The sequence below is a fragment of the Ptychodera flava genome, unplaced genomic scaffold (genome assembly GCF_041260155.1).
Source record: "Ptychodera flava strain L36383 unplaced genomic scaffold, AS_Pfla_20210202 Scaffold_36__1_contigs__length_1797346_pilon, whole genome shotgun sequence".
In the NCBI taxonomy this organism is placed as follows: Eukaryota; Metazoa; Hemichordata; class Enteropneusta; family Ptychoderidae; genus Ptychodera; species Ptychodera flava.
Window position 1 is genome coordinate 624,607 of NW_027248358.1, and position 21,847 is coordinate 646,453.

Consider the following 21,847-nt stretch of genomic DNA (forward strand, 5'->3'; position numbering starts at 1 on the left):
CCACAAACAGAATCTCGGAATATATAGATTTCTTCATAAAAAAAAACTAACTTTATACATACATAAAAAATGAGTGGACTTGACACATGAAAATCTAACAAACTAAAGTCCCCCTGCGCGCAACCTTGTTAGGGTTGGTGTTGTCTCAGTCTATGTACACTAAGGGAGCATTCCTTTTGTACATGGAGGGGGTCGGTTGAAATCAGGGAGGGGGTTGAATTTTTCAAAAATCATATTTAGTGGGTCAAATTTTACAATCAATGATTAAAGGGGGGGTCTAATTTTACAAAGGTTTGTATTGAGTTATGGAAAAAAATGACTTTGGAATTTCACCGAAATGCTGCTTGTTTAACCGATGTTTCGAGACGGCAGAAAGATAACCAACCAAAGCTCAGCCAAATTTATTTCTCTAGCAGGGCCAACTAGTCAGATACTGGCGTTAATATCTCTAGAGCAGCAACAGAGCATGTAGCCCTTCGTACAGGTTTGTGTGTTCCCGGCGTTATACGGCCTTCACCACATTGCGTACAGGTCTTTGTGTTCCCGGCGTTATGAAGGTTTAGCGGTAATTATGATGTAGATGGGCGTTGGAGACAACAGAAGCATATCTATGGCCCTCAAACTTCGAGTTGATTTCGAAATCAGAAGCAGGACTTTGTGAAGCATTAGTGTAGTCACTTTATTTGTTTGTGCCGATATTCTGTATCGCTGTGATTATTGCTTGCCTAGCGTGGTCAACAGAATGAGTAATAAAGCTAACTTTTCGCCGCCTTTCCTATCCTAGTCTGCGTCTTCATATCGTACTCTAAATATAGTTTGGGCGTCTTTCAAATACATCTTGATGTCCGTGCTGTTTACCCTGAAAGTTTTTTTAACCGTGGCATTTGCGAGCTCAGGCTGATCGCAGACAGTGAAGACAAGAGTAGTGTTTGTTCCATATATGGGACAATGTTCAAGGTGTAATTATTTTACATCAGCAAGTCAGAAAGACTGCTTTTCTATGGCAAAAGATCCTGTTCTGTACTTGATCCCCGGTAGTAGAACTCTCTATTGCCTGTACTAAGGTTGGCTAATTCTCTAATGAAAATTTTAGAAGTCAGGTTAAATTCTTGTCTGTGAAGTTTCCATGCCCAATGGAGAATTCGAAATTTTGAGCAAGTCTCAAGGATCTCTCCTCGGTCACTGTGTGTACGGTATACGCAACCTCAGACTGACGCAACGATTCACCTGAAACCTTTGACTGGTCCCAGCTTGGTTTTTTCTCGGCAGCAGTTACAGCATTACTGGCTGGCCAACACATTTATCCCACAATCCAAGCATGAAGCCACCAAATCTTTTGGTAGCTCCATGATCCAAGCAACAGCTTGCTACAAGCGCGACAGTCGACTCTTAAAAGTTTACTCTTTCAGGTCATTCTGTTTATATGCCTATACAGACTTTGAGCAAGTCTTACGTCCTACTATTACGGTAAAAGAGAGAAGACAAACAATACTATAAAACTGCTTATTTGACAGTGAAAACAGCCCCAGCTATTAGGACAATTACGTCACAAGCGTCACCACGTGATTCATTCATGGCCAGGAGCTGGACTCATGAGCTGGACTCTACCCAATTAGCATATCCCCGACGTCACGGTTTGTCTACCCCACAGAGTAACCGTGATGCAGTCAGCGATTTACAACAACACAATGCATGCGATCATTATGTTTAATGTGTGGAGACTGACTCAAAGCTTGGCTACTTCATGAACACTATGAGCATGAAAGGTGTAATTTCTTAAGGTACAAATCCAATATGCGAAAAGTCGGACTTTTCGGTCATGCTTAATTCAAGTCAGTGGCTGCGATTATAAGTGTGAGTCACACGTCGCGACCGAACCACTCGCTGAACTTCGAAAATGCTGGCATCGTGTGGCAGCTTGGAAATAAATAGTAACCTTGTGCCAGGCATGTGGCATTCAAAAGACCTTCAACGCAAATACGTGCACAAAAATAAAAGATAAAAATGCGGTTTTGAAGATTCCTTTTGCAAACATTTTTGCGAAAATAAATTCCAACTTTCGCAAGCTCTCAAGGCCAACATCGCAAATGGAAATGCAACCCCTGTTTGACTTTGACTCCCGCTTGCGAAAAGATCTCTCTCCCTTTCTTGTCAAAACTAGTGCTCTTTGCCATATTTATTTGGTCGACATTTATTGACAGGTGTGTGATAACCGTTCAATATAGACAATATCGACATGGGGCATGCTCTCCATATCTCCCTGGTATGTCTATTACCTCAATGCATTGTTCTGGTATGGACCCATCTCTTTGATTTCAACTCATACCGTTATAGTCAAATTGTTTGTTACTTCATATAGAGTAACCGTGCATTGATCAAGTTTCCCTTGGATACAAGCTATGTGTGCCGCATTTATTTGTAATGCAAATACATTTTTCGGTTTGGAAAGATAATTCGTCGCATGGGAGTAAATGTACCAGTAGTTGATCTCTGCATTGCCTGTATGGTCTCTGTGTTGTCAGCATGCAGCGTTACAAACTAGTGTCAGTTTTCATACAATAATACTATCATGCACTGCCCGTCGCATTTTGATTGGTCGAGCTGAACCACGTGACTGACCACAAATACACAGTAATGGTTTATTTACATGCCCGTGAATATGAATAATAAGATTAACGACTCAAAGTATCGTAACTTTACAGCTCAAACGTAAATTATAATCAACTACAAAATAAAATGGAACACTTGTGGGCCAAGTTGAGATACTTTTTTCTGAAATGATCTCCGGATTTGTCTTTTTTTACAACGCGCGTGACAGTGCGTCGCGTATTGTTCAGTTCTAGGGCCCAGTTGTAATTCGCTCCGGAAATAATCGCAAATTTTGACGGTTTTCTTGGGTTCGTTGATAATATAATGGAAATAACAGACTCCGCTCTGACTATTAACATTTTATTTATGGGCGCAGGCTCGAGGAAAGCCTGTCGCCCTTGCCCATATATAAACGTTAATGGTCAGCGCGTTGCTCGTTATTCTATTAATATTTATTTCTTTAAAAAAACGCCTTCCGTGTAAAAACAACGTGTCAAGGCGGAGAACATACCAAGGTAAAGTAAAAAGTAAGTTACAAATTAAATTTTTTCACATGAGAATTAAAAACAACATGGTCGTTAAAACAGCGGAACTCGGGAGGAAGCTTATTCCACAACCGTGGAGCTGAAATAGCAAATGATCTATAGCCATAAAAAGTGGTTTTACCGATTGGCTGATGCAAATTTAGTGCACCTTCAGCAGTCGACCGAAGGGTGCGACCAGGAACGCGGATATTTAAAAGTTCTTTCAAATATAGAGGAGCAATGTAATGTAAAACTTTGTAAAAGTTTAAACTCAACACGCTTATGAACAGGAAACCAGTGCAAACTACAGTACAGGTTGAATATGATCTGCTTTGGTTGTCAATGAGACCAAACGTGCAGCAGAATTTTGAACAAGTTGTAATTTCTTGAGTTGATAATTTGGTGAGCCAAAAAGTTAACTGTTACAATAATCGAGCAAACATGAAGGCGCGACCTTGCACACTTTTTAAATATCTCATATTTACAATCTAGTATCGAAGTTTGACATATCGACGATTTCGGAATTAATATCGATACTAGAGGATACTAGAATGAACTGCGGTTGTCCCATGGAAGCCGCGTGAATAAAATCGCCGATATTTTTCGGCGATTTGGGAACTCTAATATCGATACTAGACGATACTAGCCCTGTGCCTAGGCACGCCGGATCTGTGAAATCTCCGATATTTATCCAATATTTTTCGGCGATTTAGGGACACTTACATCGATATTAGACGATACTAGAATGACTTGCCCTGTGCCTAGGCACGCCGGATCTGTGAAATCTCCGATATTTATCCGATATTTTTCGACGATTTGGGGACTCTAATATCGATACTAGACGATACTAGAATGACTTGCCCTGTGCCTAGGCACGCCGGATCTGTGACATCTCCGATATTTATCCGATATTTTTCGACGATTTGGGGACTCTAATATCGATACCAGACCACAGTCCCTCGTGGAGGGACTGTGACCAGACGATACTAGAATGACTTGCCTTGTGTTTCTTGGCACGTCGGATCTGTGAAATCGCCGATATTTACCCGATGTTTTTCGGGGATTTGGGGTCTCTAATATCGATACCAGACGATACTAAAATGACTTGCCCTGTGCCTCGGCACGCCGGATCTGTGAATGTAAAAAATGTGAAAGAGGTTCCCCACCTTACTATACAAAATGATTTGTGCCGATTTAGTGTTTGATTCATTTCTGATATGTGTTTCTAGATTCTTATCTGATTGTTTGTGATAATATAATGTTTGTTTCGCTTAGGATATGTAGGGAAGTTTGGATTAGTGTGTATACGGTAATGTTTTGTTTGTGAGGGGAAGCTTATGGCGAGACGCAGCTGGACCTATGGTGTTACAAAAGTTGATAAAGTGGCCCTTTGACGCTTGCGTTTCGAAACCCGAGTGTGGTTTCTCATCAGTCCCTGTGTACATTCTTTCCTCAGTTTGTGTTCGTGAATGTTTAGTGAATTCAATGTTACCGTTCTTCAAGTAGCGAAGCCAGTACATAAATGTTTGGATCGCGTTGTCAATGCGTTTAGCGATCTGCATATTTATGAATGTTGCGTAATTATTTTTCGCATTCTTGTGTATGTAATCTTTTGTGTTGACAATGACGATGCCACGGCCCTTGTCGAGGGGTTTCGTGGTAATTTGTGTAATGTTTGTGAGATTATTTATCGCGACATAAACATTTTGTCAAACCCGACTTCCAATGACTGACTCTAGCTTCGATACTATAGACGATACTAGATTTTGTCAAATCGCAGGTAATATCCGATATATATCGGAGATTTCATCACCTTACAGGTCTGGTCAAACCCGACTTTCAAGGACTGACTCTAGCTTTGATACTGGACGATAATAGATTCTGTCAAACCGCGGGTAAATATCCGATATATATCGGAGATTTCACCACCTTAGGGTTCTTGTCAACCCCGACTTCCAAGGACTGACTCTAGCTTCGATAATAGACGATACTAGATTCTGTCAAGCCGCGGGTAAATATCCGATATATACTGGAGTTTTTAAGGGTCTTGTCAAACCCGACTTCCAAGGACTGACTCCAGCTTCGATACTAGACGATACTAGATTTTGTCAAATCGCAGGTAACTAGTCCCTCTAGAGGGACTGTGTCTGGTCAAACCCAACTTCCAAGGACTGACTCTAGCTTCAATACTAGACGATACTAGATTCATGCTAATCGCGGGTAAATATCCGATATATATCGGAAATTTCACCACCTTGTAGGTCTTGTCAACCCCGATTTCCAAGGACTGATTCTAGCTTTGATACTGTAGACGATACTAGATTCTGTCAAATCGCAGGTGCACCTTACGGGTTTTGTCAAACCCGACTTCCAAGGACTGACTCTATTTCCTATACTAGACGATACTTATTCTGTCAAATCGCGCATAAATATCCGTTATATATTGGAGATTTCAGCTCCTTCTAGATCTTTCTAGGCCAATGTAACTTCGATATTGTATAGTCTAGTAGCCGTAAATATCGGATATCAGAGAAATGTGAAATGTCACGGTGTCCTCCGAGCCAGGATGTAATGAATGCATGAACTTATTTTTCGGTTGAGATACTAATATAGAGACGTTTGCGTACAAATATTTCTAACATGAGCTGACATAGATGTTGGTATATCTAGAATTACACCAAGGCTACGAACTACAGGAGAGGAGTTAATGCTGATTTCGCCAACCTGTACATTACAAGTTCGTGGTCGCCCCACCCCCATTGCTAAACTTTGAGGAAAACCTTATAACCTCTGTCTTATTGTCATTCACTGCCAACATGTTGTTACTCATCCACTGCCGTATCTCCTCGATTCAATTTTCGATTTGTGAAATGGGGGCAGAAGCATGAGAACAGGTAACATAAAGCTTGGAGTCATCTGCGTAGAAAATTGTCTCTAAACCATGTCTTGTAATAATGTCGTGTAAAGACCAAAAAGATCAACCAATGACTTGGCTCCTGACACAAATGATCCAACACAAGCTCTCATTTTCCTATAAACCGTACCTGTAATTTGAGCATACACGTAACTATTTTTAGCTAGGTCCATGATTTGAGCATGGAGCTAGAAACGTAAAACATTTCTTGCTCCAAGGTTTGAGGAAGGAAAATGCATCGTTCATATAAATGAATTACGTAAATCGTAACTGGCAGATGAGACAAGATGTCGTCAGCCTGTATTGTCACTATCACTGTTGAATATGCAAATCGTCATGCAGATGACTTGCGTTTTATGTAGGGCTTAACAATGCCGGTTTGCTGTGAGCTTGTCATGTGCATTTGTTTTGATTTTGGTAAAGCCAAAGCCAAAGTTTAGTGATATCCATGCCATGAACAAATTTGAAATCCTGGGTAGGTACCTACGCATTCTAATACAGAACCCCCCATCTCGAGCTGTGCCCAGTACCAGCAATTTGACCGCTCCTTACGCAATGATAATCTTTCGCGTTATCTTTCATTCGGAGGCAGGATGTTCTTATGTATCTATATTCATGCCTGCATTAATATATGTATCTCTATTCAAGCTTAATACTTTTTATTCTTTTTAAATATTAGCTGTGTTATTTAATCTCAGCAGAATTTCAGAAATATTTGTTCAGTTACTTGTCAACCGTATTTCCATTATTCATATCCAACTTCACGAAAAATGGGCCACGCAAGTTGACAATATCTTGCAAAGTATATAAATGACCCATTCAATTGTCAGAGTTTTAATTTTAAAAAATGCACGAATTTTAAATACAGTTATTCTGTGAGGGTAGAAGCATTTGAAGGTTTTTATAGAGCTTGGGTACATTATATTTGTTACTGAACCATAGAGAGCTGTGTTATCAAATATACCCATGCTCAAGTTTTGTTGTTTTTTTTGTGGTGAAAAAGTTACTCGTTCGCCGGGGGAGACATCTACGCCTTGCTATGGGAGTTAGCCCCGGAAGCAGATCATGTTTCGTGTAGCAGTATTCCCAAAGTCTTATATTGGTGGGAATGAGACAGTTAACAGTGCAATATTCCTCACGTTGCTGAAAGTATTTTAAACTTCGGTTTACAAAGGTGTAACGTGTTCTATCTCACCGCCTTGCATCTCCTTAGGAAAATACAAATGGTATGTTAAAATTGAAAGCGGCCTGTTCTGTTACGCTGTATCTGTTAATTTTGTGTTGTTACGTTCAAGGTCTGCATAGCTGAATTTTAGTGTAGTGAATTTGAGTGCTTTTGAAGGGAAAGCCAGGCGAGATGTAACGGATCTTGAGTGTAGAAAATGTTAATTGTTTGATCCTTTGACGATTACCTTTCGAAATCTGTGGGGTTTTGGGGTGGGGGTGGGGGTGGGAGTTGAACAACTGCTTGTGATATCTTTTTTTTCTTTTTAAGGGTCAGCATTGTCGTTCTTCTCATAAAAAAGAGATACGATGTCAACATTAATTTGGATCGTCTTGTACAGATTTGTTTGTTTCTGTTTTCATTTCTCCATTGTACCTTGTTGAGATATGGCCGGACTTTATGCATGCGTATTCCCGAATGAATCTGTCAGTGTAATGTGTGTTGGTCTTGTGCAAAGACAATTTGTGTTTTGGGAATTTTTGCCATTATATAAGATATTCAATTTCAAGCTATTTTATTTCTTGTGAGTTTTCAAAAGACAATTTAATGTAGGTTCATTGGAGATGAAAGTCGGTAGATCGGTTTTTATTATGATATATATTGTCACGGTGGGGTAGAGTAACCGTGATATTGCAAATATGTCGGTTTTTGATTCTTTCCAAAAGTAGATTTCTGTGTCATTATTTGAGATGATTTTCTTTTCAATTCAATGAAAAGTAATTTCGATGATATCTGGTGACGTTTTCAAGCTCGTATGCTACTACCACATGTTTCTTTTTTTTTTAAATTGTCGTTCAATTCGAACCTGTCATTACTGAGAGTGAGCGATAGCACAGCTATTTGGCATTTGATTTGGTTGGTTAACTTTTTTGGTTTGTTTTCGGAGTTTCCGAGTCTAGCATTCTTGTGTTCCAGGCAGATCGCTTCATGATGCAGTGAATTAGCGTACATAGACTGAGAGAACACCAAGCGCTCGCAAGGTTGCGTGTAGGGGGACTTTAGTTTGTTCGAGTAACAGGTTGTTTTATGAAGAAAATTATGTATTCCGAGATTCTGTTCGTGGGGTTTGAACATTCTCTGATTGTTTGTCCGGCGAATGTTGAATCGCATACAGTATTTTTCTTTGTCTGTGGTTGAATCGTTTGGTCGCGGTTTATGAATTTTACAACATTGTGGAGTTTGGATTGTTTTTTTGTTGTTTGTTTTGGGGGATAGAAATCAATTGTGCCATAGTCAATTCTTTGTTATTTCCATACATTGAGTTAGTTGGTGTGCTCTCTTCATCCTCAATTTGTTGAGTGTCATCTGCATTCAATTATGTGTAGTATGGAAGTATTGAGTGTTGAATGCTTGACCTTAGCATATTAATTTTGTAATCTATTGCGTTGACGGTAGCGATACCTCGTCCTTCTTAAAATTGTTTTACTGTGATTTTATGTGCCCGAAATGCAAATACCGCCATAGCAACACTAAGTGGCTAGGCTTTCAATTGTGGCATGAAACTCATTATACCATGGACAAGACTTAGTGAGGAGCGGATTCCAATCTGATTAAAATGTAGAACACGGCGACGCCTGTACTTGCGCGGTATTCTCTTGCCTAGAGGCGACAGCTAGAAAATACGTCGCCGTACTCTACATCTGATTTGAATCAGATTGGGAGCGATTCCTACAACGGTCGAAATAGAATGCCTTTATTTCTTGAAGATGCTGTTACTTTTGTAAATTTAATAATTTCAAATGCCGGTTTCCTGTATGAGTTCATCTTTTAGATGAAAGTCGGGCATATAATCGCTTCTTCTCTGCGAAGTTACCTGGATCTTGACGGACGGCCGGCGGGCTACCTAAGGAGTTAGCAAGCCAAGTGTCACGTGACCCTACCCCTACGTCACGAACAAAGCCCAGTCGAGTCGAGTCAAGCCAAGCCGCCATTTTTGAACTGTCGATGTCGCGTCGCTTCGCGTATTGCGATTTTGTTCTGTTGCATTCCGCTCTTGGCACACATCAAAAGGTATGTATTCTTTATTCATTCAAATCTTGTTTCATCCTTTCGCTATGCACTTGATTTGTAGTGTGCCCGCGGTCCACCTCTCAGCAGTAACGCTTCCAGAAACGATTCGCTATTGTTTACGTTACGCGAACCTAGTAGTATGTACTGTAATTTTCTGAACCCGCTCATAGTTTGTGTTCCGTATTTGGTATATTATCACGGGGTTGGACCTGAGTGGCATTATTTATCGGGCGTAACTATTATTCGCATCTCGAGACCGACAACCATTGTTTACGCCTAGCTGTGGGTCCATAGCAGTGGTGTTTTCAGAGGGGATTCCTACCTTTTACGGGCTGGTTTTGATTTACGATTTTAACCCCGCCACCACAGCTATGGGAAACTGCGTAGAATGGCGATATTTCGAAAGGTTTCCATCAAAATACCAACTACCAACACTCATCGACAGCTTGGTTATTAGGGACTCACCGCGACCAGAAATCCGCTTAAAATTCACTGAAATACCACCTTTTTCTAGCTTTAATCGACATGACTACCCGGAGGCCGCCATTTTGCTAACCAACGTAAAACAGTGTCGAGGCTCTCTGCAGAACGTCACTACAGTAACGGAGGATGACCTCTCACCTTCTAAACACAAACTGAGATATTGTGGCCGGCATCCGCTCCCCATGAACAATCACAGATCCCAGGACTGATTTTTTCCCCAAGTTAAAGTTTGATTTCAGTTCAATGTGAGACTGGCAATGTCCATATGATAAACGATGGTCATCGATATCACAGGACGAATTACATGTACTCAGTTTGTTTTTATAAGTTGAGAGGTCACCGCGACGTCACTAGTAATTTCAAAAATAGAGGATGAACATACATAATAGGCCTAATACAAAAAAAGCCAAACAATGAAAATGTCATTTTTTAGCTCATATTTGGTTTTATATATAAATACCAAAAAGAGCTTATATGATGAGTCTGAGTGGCATCTGTATGTCTGTATATTTGTGGGTATGTATGTGCGGATGTATGTCCGTCACACACAAAGGCTCCCATACCGCCAAAGCTACCATCTCTGTATTTGGTGTACAGGTAGATGTAAGGGTTGAGATGTGAATTTGTTCAAATGTACACATCAGTGTCAAAAATGTGCAAATGAGGTAAGAAAAAGGGAAATACTGCAAGTGTGCAGGAGTGGTGGCAGTGAACTGAATCAGCCCACACATCTGATAAGAGGATTTTGACCTTTAACCTATTTGTATGCAGGATACCTACATTATGTTTGGGAGTGGTAGCAGTTGAAACAGCTAATTGGTCATTTCCTGTCATTGTTTATGAACTGAGACATATTAACAGATCTGCTGAAACCATGGATGTCTATTTTTGTACATCCATGGTAGAAAGATTCTCTGCTATGCATGTTGCTAAAGTTGACCTTCAGTACCTAAAGTTTCAGACCTTATTTACTTTTGTCATTCTTCATTTTCTGGTTTAATATTTCTTGTTGTTTTTCTGGTTGTACTGTTCAGAAATTGTCATAACATCAACGTATAATAACACTTATTGTTGATCTTTGGTATGTACCAAATCTGATCAAATTTGAGCGACACTGTATAATTGCGGTATATTTTGTTGTTGTAATATTGTTCGCATCAGAGTGTATGATCAGAAAAATTGTAGTTATTATACTTTTGCATATATTTTATGAATTCTGGGGAATTATAATAATATGTGAAATACAAAAGATGGAGCCACTGTGCTTGATTTTTCTATAAATGTACAATGACACACCACTTTTTCAGTAAAATTTGGAAAGTAGAGAAACTAATTGAAATGAAATCACTTGTGAATAAATTGATGTTTTTGGTTTTCACCAAATTTCCTAGTATTCCATTCAAAATTTAAAAAATAGAAAAAAATTATTTGATTGAATATTTTAACCTTCCAGTATTGTCAACTTTATAAAACTATTATAAGGAGCATCTTGGTAGTATATACATGTATATCTAACTTTTTGTAAAAAACAATACCCTTGTAGGTCACTGTCAGCAGTTTTTCACAGTTCGGCAAAGCTTTATTTGGGTTCTCTTCAGTGGGCTACAATGTGTGACCTTTCCAGATTTGATTCACTCAAGTTAGCTTAGTTTGATACATGTAAATATAAATGTCCATCGATGAATCTAAAAAAGAATCAGTCTAAGAACTTGCCTGTGTACATGTAGCTCTACAAATAGCTGCCAAATTTCTATAACAGCAGTTTGCCAATATAATGTGCCAAAAAGCAAACAGGTAGTTGGTGATGCAAGAAAATTTCTGTTTCACTTGTAGATATAGGGCTTTCACACAGAAATTTCAGCAATACATAAAAATGACACAGAGTGTCTTGAAATACATGTTGGTTTAAGTGCACACTGGACTACACAATAATAATGTGAGTGACAATAAAAGGGAACGTTGAACATATGCAAGCAGAACTTCACATTTCATGTTTATTTGCTTCGGCACGTATATCTTGCTAGTATTTGACTTGACAATTCATGATCATATAAACTGTATAGGGGGATTACACATTTTTTTAAAGTTTAGAGGGGATCAGAAAAAAAGAGTTTCAATCATAATTCTTCTATTCTTATTGTAAGATTTACCAACACAAGTTTCACTGAATTCTGATGTTCACATGTATTTATACCTATTCATCTGTACGATGACAGTCAAGTTCTAAGGGGTTAGTTTTTGATTTGTGTTCATCACGTTCCAGAATGTCACTGCAAGTAGTAGATCATAACATGAAAAAATTCATCTTTTGAGTGAAATTGATTAGGGCCAGGGTGCTTCGGCAAAATGTGTTAGGATCCACTCCTGTTGACTCAGATGCAGGGTCCAGTTGACATTGAGTCCAGTTGACCAGTTACGTAGTGATCGACAGCATTTGTTTATGTGTTGAGCAAATGTTCCTGATGATTTTCTGTTCAATTTCCATGCAATCAATTTTTAAGTTACTACATCATCAAAGTATTGGATTTGAATTCTAGTTTATTTCGAAGATGAACAGTTATATTTGGTACGACGTTTAACAAGATGATGGCACTGTATATATTGTGCATATGTCTGGCATGCTAGGAATACTGTAATTCTCCTCAACCTCTTATGTTTTTTTATTTTGCATGCAAAGTACAAATTTTACTGCTTTTAACACAGAGCATAGAGGTTTTTGTAGGTGCACCCCAAATAACCAGATAACCATCATGAAACATGCAGCTATATTGTTAGTATAAATATCAGCTTAAGTACCATGTTCCTAAATTTTTGATATCCTAAGCTGTAATATTGTGGTATTTCTCAATTTAATTCGCAGGAGGATGTTTGAAGAAATAAGAAAATATGAGGAGCTTGCAGAGAAGCATCGGCGGTCTGATGCAGAAGGAAAATCCCATGTACATGTAAGTGTGGAAACGTTTACTTGTTTTTAGTCCCCACGGACACCGTCCGAGGGGACTTATAGGTTTGGTCATGTCTGTGCATGCGTCCATGTATCCGTCTGTGCACGCAGATATCTCAGACTTGCCGTGGTCAATTTCTTTCAAACTTTGCACAAGGATAGTGCCCTACCCCGTACAGATGCACGTCGATTTGTTTCACCATGTGATCAAATTCGGCTGTGTTAGAGGACTTTTTTTAGTTTACACCTCCATAGACTCCCATGTATAAGGCAGTTCTCCATAGACTCCCATCTATAAGTCAGTTCTCCATAGACTCCAATGTATAAGGCCAAGAAAAATAAAAATTTAGTTTCTCATCGTATTCATATTGCAAAAAGGATGCAGTGACAGAGTAAGTCCAGGGGGCTTATACCGGTAGATTGGGTCATGTCCAGCCGTGAGTCCATCTGTTCACGCAGATATCTCGGACATTTTGACAAAATGTCACGTGACCTCGGTGACCTTTGACCTCAAATGAAAGTTTGGAATTGTGAAAATCCAACCAAGACACATCCAGTATCAGCATACCTACAACTGGTAATCATGTCAATATGACATTGCAACAAATGTGTAACAATGTAGTTTTGCACCGAATCTTTGTAATATGATGAATCACCTGCAAATCTTTCCTTTTTTGACTCATTTTCTGCCAACTCAACAATGACGCAACCATCAGAATGAAATAAATTGAAACAGTGTATGATTTTAAAGTTATACATGTGCACTGAACCACATGTTTGTCTGAGAAATGCTGATGTAGCACTGGTGCCACAATGCACTAGCCTGGTACAGGAGGAACAGAATAGCGTGGTATATTGCGATTATAAGAACATGTAGCGAGATGTAGAGATATAAAATCATGTCGTGTAATTTTTGCGCACAGTAATTACAATACAGTCAAACTCCCTTCCCCCACCCGCCTAAAAACCGAAATTTGGTTTACTGTACGCATACTTTAATTATGCACAGCCCCCAAGTAAATGTAAAGTACCAAGCAAAAAGTTAACCTTGACCCTAGATCACATTCCCTCTACAACAAGTGACTCTGCCTAGATGCAACATCTCCTGATGTAATTTTGTGCAAATATGTGTAAACGATTAAGCAAATTTAGTACAAATTGTTTGCTACTCCGTCAAAAATTCATTGGAGAACCCTGGGTTTTAGCATCTCTTTGTGAATGTAATTGCTTTGAAATATGCAAATGTTTATGTCATCCAAACGCTCAAGCAAATGCAGATGAAATGACAGGTGTAGTGCAATCCCAGAATTTGCAGATTTTAACCTTAATTGGTCATCCTTATGCTAGCCTGGCATTGACCAAGGTTACAAAATACGTTCAAGCATGGCAAGTTATTCAGATCCATTCTCTTGGTATATTTAGCAGCAACAGACCTACATGATAATATTTATACAGAAAATTATATAATTAAAGTGATTAAATGATTAAAGAATCAGAGTTCTGATGAATGAATGAATGAAAGCAATGAATTATACAAAGATGTGTTGCCTTCAGTTCTGGTAATTAATAAAATTATGCTACAGTGGTATACCATACCATAAAACATGTTGCATAGTGTTGTGTCACATGTGAATAGTAATCTTTCACGAATGTTGTTTGATTTTTGACAAAAATGTATTCCCTTTTCAGACACTAACTTTGGGGCTCTAAACACCTTTCAAGAATTCTGCAGATGTAGTGTACACAACATGGAAAATCTGACTGTAAGTAAATCTAGGAACATGTGAAAACACATAGCTTTTGACATTTATTTTGGCTGTGGCATCTTCGCCAGGTGACTGGATACCATCCAATATGAGTTTGAACCTGATGGAAAATTTACTGTATTTCAAAGTTGCACGTACAAGCCGAGTTTAGAATCCTGCAAATGTACATTAATCTTCACAACAGTGCCTGTGATCATGGAGATAATTGTTGGTGTTTCACTTGCACTATACAGAATCACTTTGGAACAAGGTAAATGTTTATTTAAAGCATGTTTTCCACTTGAATGTGTAATCCAGTGTCACATGCACTTACGATATGTTGCTATCATTAGAACAAAAATGCAGAACAAAAATGACTTTATTCATCATCAATTTGTATGCTTCCCTTAAAATTTGGTACTCTATATTTTGACATGAAGTGCAAAACATTTCATTCTGAAAAATCTTTATGCATCTTCCATTTTCCATACACCTAAGAGCAACAAAGAGTCACGGAGTATACCCTATAGCCAAATGACTACAGAGGAGTCACAGAGTACACCACATACAAGTGGCATCAGAGGAACTGCAAAGACAAGGGTAAGACATAGTTTAATCTGTTATCAGGGGATTTGTGATAGTGGTTCGATGTAAGTGTTCACCTGATTGTCAAGATTTGGTGTCAAATTAAATAGGTATCAAAGTCACATCACAATTCTTTTGTTGAATTATCAAAATTACGCAGAATGTGTTTTGGATGCATATGCACTTCAAAGCCTGTCACCCTCTTAGATCATTCACATTTGTTTATTCTAAATGAATGACAGAAAGCCGAAATGTTTCCAAAAGTCATGACTACAGTGACATAGTCAATTTATTTCCTGCTCATACGCTATAGCGCACACACACACTGTTTGTTGTGAAATGGGAATATAACAGTGGACAGTTCCAGGTCTTTTATGAAATTTTTGAAGTTAAACTCAAGACTTCATGATATCTTTTAGGCATTGTTTGTGTTCTGCAGATGCTACATTGCTAAATCCTGACATTTTCCATACACAATGAGCTGTATGGTATTTATGAGTAATATTAATGTAATTTTTAGCTCCCATAGCCATATGTATATATGGCAATGGAAGCTATTCTTATAGGCTAGGGAACTGTCTGTATGTCTGTCCGTCAACATCAAAAACTCCAAAAGCGCTGCACATTTTATCTTGATATTTGGTGTGTACATGGATGATGGGCTTTAGATGAGATTTTGTTCAAATGAAGTTGTCATCGCCAAAAATATGCAAATTAAGTGAAAAAATGTAAAAACATTCAAAATTGAAAAACTCAATAACCACTGAGCAGATTACATGAAAAATTAGCATGTAAGTACTTTGGGCTGACCTGAAATGATTGTGCGCATCTTGGGTCAGTATGTTTGACTTGCTATTTTTCATGAATTTTTTTGTAATTTTCTCCCATTTTTGGTCAAAAAATCTTCTCTGAAACCACAAGTCCGATTGATTTGAAACTTGGTGTGGAAGTGCATAGGAGTGACCTTTCCCAGATTTGGGCAAATCGTGGTAAAATTTGAATATTTTTAGTTTACACGTCCATAGACTCCCATGTCTAAGGCAGATCTCCATAGACTCCCATGTATAAGGCCACGAAAAATAAAAATTTAGTTTCTCATCATATTCATATTGCAAAAAGGATGCAGTGACACAATTTTTAGTCCCCACGGATGAAGTCCAGTGGGCTTATAGATTGGGTCATGTCCATCTGTTCGTCCAGCCATGAGTCCATCCGTTCACGCAGATATATTTTGACAAAATGTCATGTGACCTCAATGACCTTTGACCTCAAATGTGCATATTTGTCCATAACTCAGTAACCACAAGTGCTACCACCTTCATATATGGTATGATTGGACACCTTATGACGCCACATACTGTACCTCATTAATTATGCACATATCTAATTTTGAGCGAGCCAATAGAGCTAGAGGTCTGATTTTTGGTATATAGGGATAACTTAGCAATAAAATTTTTTTGACAAAATTTCACGTGACCTCCGTGACCTTTGACTTCAAATATACATATTTGTCCATAACTCAGTAACCACAAGTGCTACACCCTTCATATTTGGTATGATTGGACACCTTATGACACCACATACTGTACCTCATTAATTATCCACATATCTCATTCTGAGCAAGCCAATAGAGCTGGATGTCTGATTTTTGGTATATAGGGATAACTATAGGATAGAAATTTTTTGAACAAATGTCATGTGACCTCGATGACCTTTTACCTAAAATATATGTTTATGTCAATAAATAAGTAACCACAAGTGCTATGTCCTTTGTATTTAGTAGGATGGGAGACCTTATGACAACACATGCTTTACCTCATCAATAATGCACACATCTAATTCTGGGCAAGCAAATAGAGCTATTTTTTGGCATATAGGGATTAATTAGCAATATAATTTTTTTTTCCTCGTTGACCTTTGACCTTGATTATACATATATATGCATATCTCACAGGGCTTGACAATTCCTATCACCCGACGCCCGGGACAAGTGAAATTTACGTTCAGGCAAGTCAAAAATAAAATGTGGTCTCCCGCCGGACAAGTTGTTTATACAACTTCTGGCGCAATCAACGCGAACATAAGTTGGGGTTTGTGCACATATTGCCCGATTTGCGTTGTCGTTCACACAAAATAAATGTCAATCACTGACTTTTTTTAGATACAACTGTGATGTTTTTCTGAGATTCCCTTGCCGACTCACACAATGTTGCAATTTTTCGATGATCGTCATGAAATTGTTTCATCTTCCTATTTAATAAGTCGCTCAAAATTTGGCGTAAACAGCATTTCTTTGTTGTATGCTGACTGCTCCGCCCCAACAAATTAGGTAAAAACCCAATCATATTACTTAAAGGCGATCGACCATGCTGTAATTCAAAATCATTTTAAGCGGCCTTGCGAGGTAGACAAACATTGTTGGCAGATAGTTTGTGGAGTGATCACTGTAAATATGAGTATTTTACAGTAATATTTCCACTTAAACGCAAACAAGGCATTGTGCATTTTTGCGAGCCAGAGCGTAATTTCCGCTCTGCAGACCTACGCAAAAATCAAGCAAAGCTGTTGCCGCAAAGAGGCGCGTGGTTTACGACGATGGGCTCTGTGTAACTCTGAAAAACGACGTTGTGATGATTTACGACGGCACCACGAGGGCCAGCGTGAGTGGGATCATCTGAGAATCGACGACTCGATGTGATAATTAGAACAATGTTTCTGACAAAAGATCTAAACATAAGCGTTATGATGAGGAAAGTCGCCGTAGATGTTACTCCCGAAATGTAAAGCACAGTGGCCTTGGTTGAAATATGACGGTTCCACAATGTTCTGTACGTCGTGTCTCAAGTACCCCACCATTGCCAAGCCACTGGGGAAGCGAAATGCTTTTCTTGACGGATGCTACATGTTTCGCGTTGAATCGATAAGGTCTCACAAGTTTAGTCAACCGCATTTGGACTGTTTGGCGCATCACAGATGAGATCGTGACTTGGACAATTATTGTGGAAATTTTCGGGTCCCGCTGAGCCCGATTAGTTTTCACTTGCCAACACCCCGATCGCATGCACTCGCAATGCGTAAACCGAATGACGACGACCAGAGACAGAAACTGACATATCTTTTTACGATGGCATTTATGCTTGCCAAACACGGGAAGCCGATGTATGATATGTAACTTCAATGTTAGCTCTGCGTACAGGTCTGTGTTCCGGGCGTTATACGGCCTCTTGTGGTGGAGGCTGTATAACGCCAGGAACACACAGACCATACGCAGGGCTATTTCAATGTGAACTTTTGAGAGAAATCGGCATCAACATCGGCGAAAATTACCAAAATAAGAAAGCCCTGAAAGCCGCTACGGAATTCGTCGCATTTTGGTCCTGATTATTACAAATGGAGGACAAGTAAAATTTTTGTTAGGACAAATGAAATTGAAAATCCACTTGTCCCACGGACAAGTGAACAGGAAAAAAATTGTCAAGCCCTGTCTCAGTAACCACTAGTTCTATACCCTCCAATTTTGATAGGATATTAGACCTTAAGATGTCACATCTTGTACCTCATTTATTATGCGCATATGTATTTCTTGGCTGGCCAATACTGCTAGAGGTCTGATCTTTTTCCCCGATTTAGAACCATAACTTAGACATGCCTCATGTGTTTCAAATTGGGAACAACAACATAGACCTATGTGCCCATAGATCTCAACATATACACTCCAGTGATACTTCTTAATGACCACATTTCCCTGCCCCATCAAAACTAATACTCCTATTACAAGTGGGGACTATGTCATTGTCAATGACTTGTTGATTTAATGGTTGTATCACAGTATTCGATATTTCTAATTCTGTATTTTTTCCATTTTATATTCTGAATAAATACATTAAACATATTTCACTGTCTCCAGTACATTACATTTTAGTATTTTCACTTCATGCACTTTATCCCTTTCACACATGTTCAAATATCTGACCAGAGAACAAACACTAAATAGTCCAGGATGGGAGCTACAGTGTCATTGACGCTATTTTTCTTCATTTCACAGATTTGAGCCAAAGAAGCTTCACAACTCAAGTTAAGATTGAAAGAGAGACCTAAGCAAGGTAATTGTCTTTACAGTAAATGCATACAATTGCACAGGGCTGACAATTCCTATCGCCTGGTATGGAATGCGCATTGTATAAAGAATACAAAAGGTACATAAATGAGTACTGACATGACTTTGTTTTAGTTCATTTCGTGGTTTCTGATTTTATTGAGGTGGTTGTAGGGAACATGATCAACAAATATGAATATGACTAACAGTTGTATTTTATTACGCTGACCTACTACGAACTTTATCTTCTATAACTGAAGCTTTGCGGACTAAGCTGATGCATCTTACAGGTCTGAAATAACGATTTGATCTCTACCTCAGGACTTCATTATTAACATGTGTGTTATTTTGTGATGACTGCAGCTTGCCATAGACATTCCATGAATTGTGATCCAGTTTATAAGTAAATTCAGTTTAACGGTACCAATAATGCAAGGTCCTTTTTGCTTCTCTTTTAGGTTAAAGAAGTCATGACTGATGAACTTTTAAGGAGGGGGACTGGATTGTCATGTTTTACGATGAACTCTGTCAGCCACATCTTGAAGATCTCAGGGGAAACAGTAATAGTTCATATCTTGCAAGGAGCTGCAATTCATCAAACTAGACTGAGTAGAAGTTAGAAACAAAAATATCACTATACCCTATTGGAATACAACTGTATGGGGACGATCCAACCGGACTCAGTATAAATAATAAACAAAAATAATGGAACAACATATCACCTGTGGGGGTTGATGTAAAATTAATGAGGGGAGGATGTTAAAGGTAGCTGCTTCATCATAGCAAGGAGTAGAGAAGTTGGGAACTGTATACATTGGAAAGCACTACATGTAAGGAAGGAATAAAGTTTAAATAAATAAAATTTAATGAAGTTTAAGCATCATGTGTTTTTTTTTGTGTATTGGTTTCTATGCCTCTGGAAAGGTCCATTTTTGCATACTCATACAAAATGGAATTTTGACCACATATACTCTGGAAAGCTGCTGACAAAAGCACAGGAAAGTCGTCAAATTTAGAGAGACTCTGATAGTATAAACTCTACGTGTGATTTGTCTCCTTGTGAGCTCTTCAATGTCATTGGGAAAATCTAAGTTCTCAGCTGTCTCCAGTGTACCGGTACTTTCAACTTGTAAACTATTCAAGACAAACACAAGACTTTTTGAATTTAATGATTTTCACTACATTTTATAAAAGTAAGGCCAAAGTATTCAGAAATTCTTTGTTTTGTGTCCGCACCTTGGCAAATGTTTGGCAAATTCTTGACAGAGAACCAACAGTGGATTAATAGGCCTTGACCTCCCAGCTTCTCTACCCACAAATCTTTGTTCCAAAGAGTTTGTAAAATGTACTGAAAACACACTCATGCTTGCAGACTTTTACATGGTATGGATATTATGAAAGTGAAAGGGACGTTTATGCTACAGGTCTTGAATTTCTTTCGGTAACCTTTCTTTGGCTGCATGATGTGCAGTGTTGCAAAGCAGCTAATATTTTTGTGAAAAACACCAAATGGTAGAATAATTAGTAATAAATGAAATAAGGAGTTGAAGCAACAAAGTGTAAATTTGTAAGCAAAAATGCAAATGGTGAAGACAGGAAATCAGATGAATGGGAAGATGTTAATTTGGCAGTTTATTTGCTATGTCAAAATATATTGTCAAATATATTGTTGAACTTAAAAAAATATTTTCAAATATATAGTATAGTTTCAAAATATTGACTAATATATTGGTCAACAAGGAGAAGGTTTTCAAATATATTGCAGATCCTATAAATATTGCCTGAATTATTGGGACATGTAAAAACATTGTGACATACATTTGCAAATAAAATAAAATTGGAAAATTTATTTGCCAAACAGCAGCTTTTAACCTACCCTACTCTTAAAATTGAAAGTGATTATAGAAAGTTTATGTCATGATTTGATATGTCCACATTGAGGAGAAAATGTATGTACATTCAAACAGTCTGAGAAATGTACTTTTCCGAAACGCAATAGAAATTCCGAAATTAATCCGGAACCTGTTAAATATAGATATTGATGTTTAGTCGTGCTGATATCTTTATGACATGATATCACACATTAATGTGTGTATACAATTGTGTAGCGTTTAGTGTGCACCATGCTTTCGTGACAGTAATGCAACTTTTAATTCACTTTCTCGAAAGCACTCCAGTGTGTTACTGACACGAATCGGGCATAATACTTCCATTTACCTTCATTTCAGCTTTGACAAAAATTAATATGCAGACTTTTCAATGTTTTACATTCAATTTGTATGTGCATTAATATTTGTTTTCACTAGATGACGCAAACATTTTTTATAATACTGCTTGCCGTCATAATTAATGAAAGGATTAATTTATTCACAAAACGTTTAACTATTCGATATCACATCACCATGTCATAAATATATATATATATATATATATATATATATATATATATATATATATATATATATATAATTATGAGTGACTTGCTAGCTACAATGTGACATTGCAGTGGAGATTACTTACATTGGTCTGTGCATCAATATCTGCTTTAGATTGCAATAGTAATCTTGAAGTGACTTCATGGTCAATATACACCGTAAGATATAATGGTGTCCATCCATCCTGTTCGGAAATGTAAAACGTGTAATAAGCATTACGATGCATTTGAAAAGGGATAAAAAGTAATATGTGTATTGTCATGTACTTAAACATGAACATCGTCCTGGGGTTTCTTT

The 21,847-nt window shown here is 38.1% G+C and overlaps 1 long non-coding RNA gene across 1 annotated transcript; it reads left to right on the plus strand.

The window, feature by feature from the left end:
- The first annotated feature begins 9,111 nt into the window (after positions 1-9,111).
- On the plus strand, positions 9,112-19,992 carry LOC139127774 (uncharacterized). The gene is made up of 6 exons (XR_011551121.1): positions 9,112-9,262; positions 12,606-12,690; positions 14,379-14,452; positions 14,933-15,034; positions 19,065-19,122; positions 19,574-19,992. It is a non-coding gene; the product is annotated as an uncharacterized lncRNA (long non-coding RNA).
- The last annotated feature ends 1,855 nt before the right edge of the window (positions 19,993-21,847 follow it).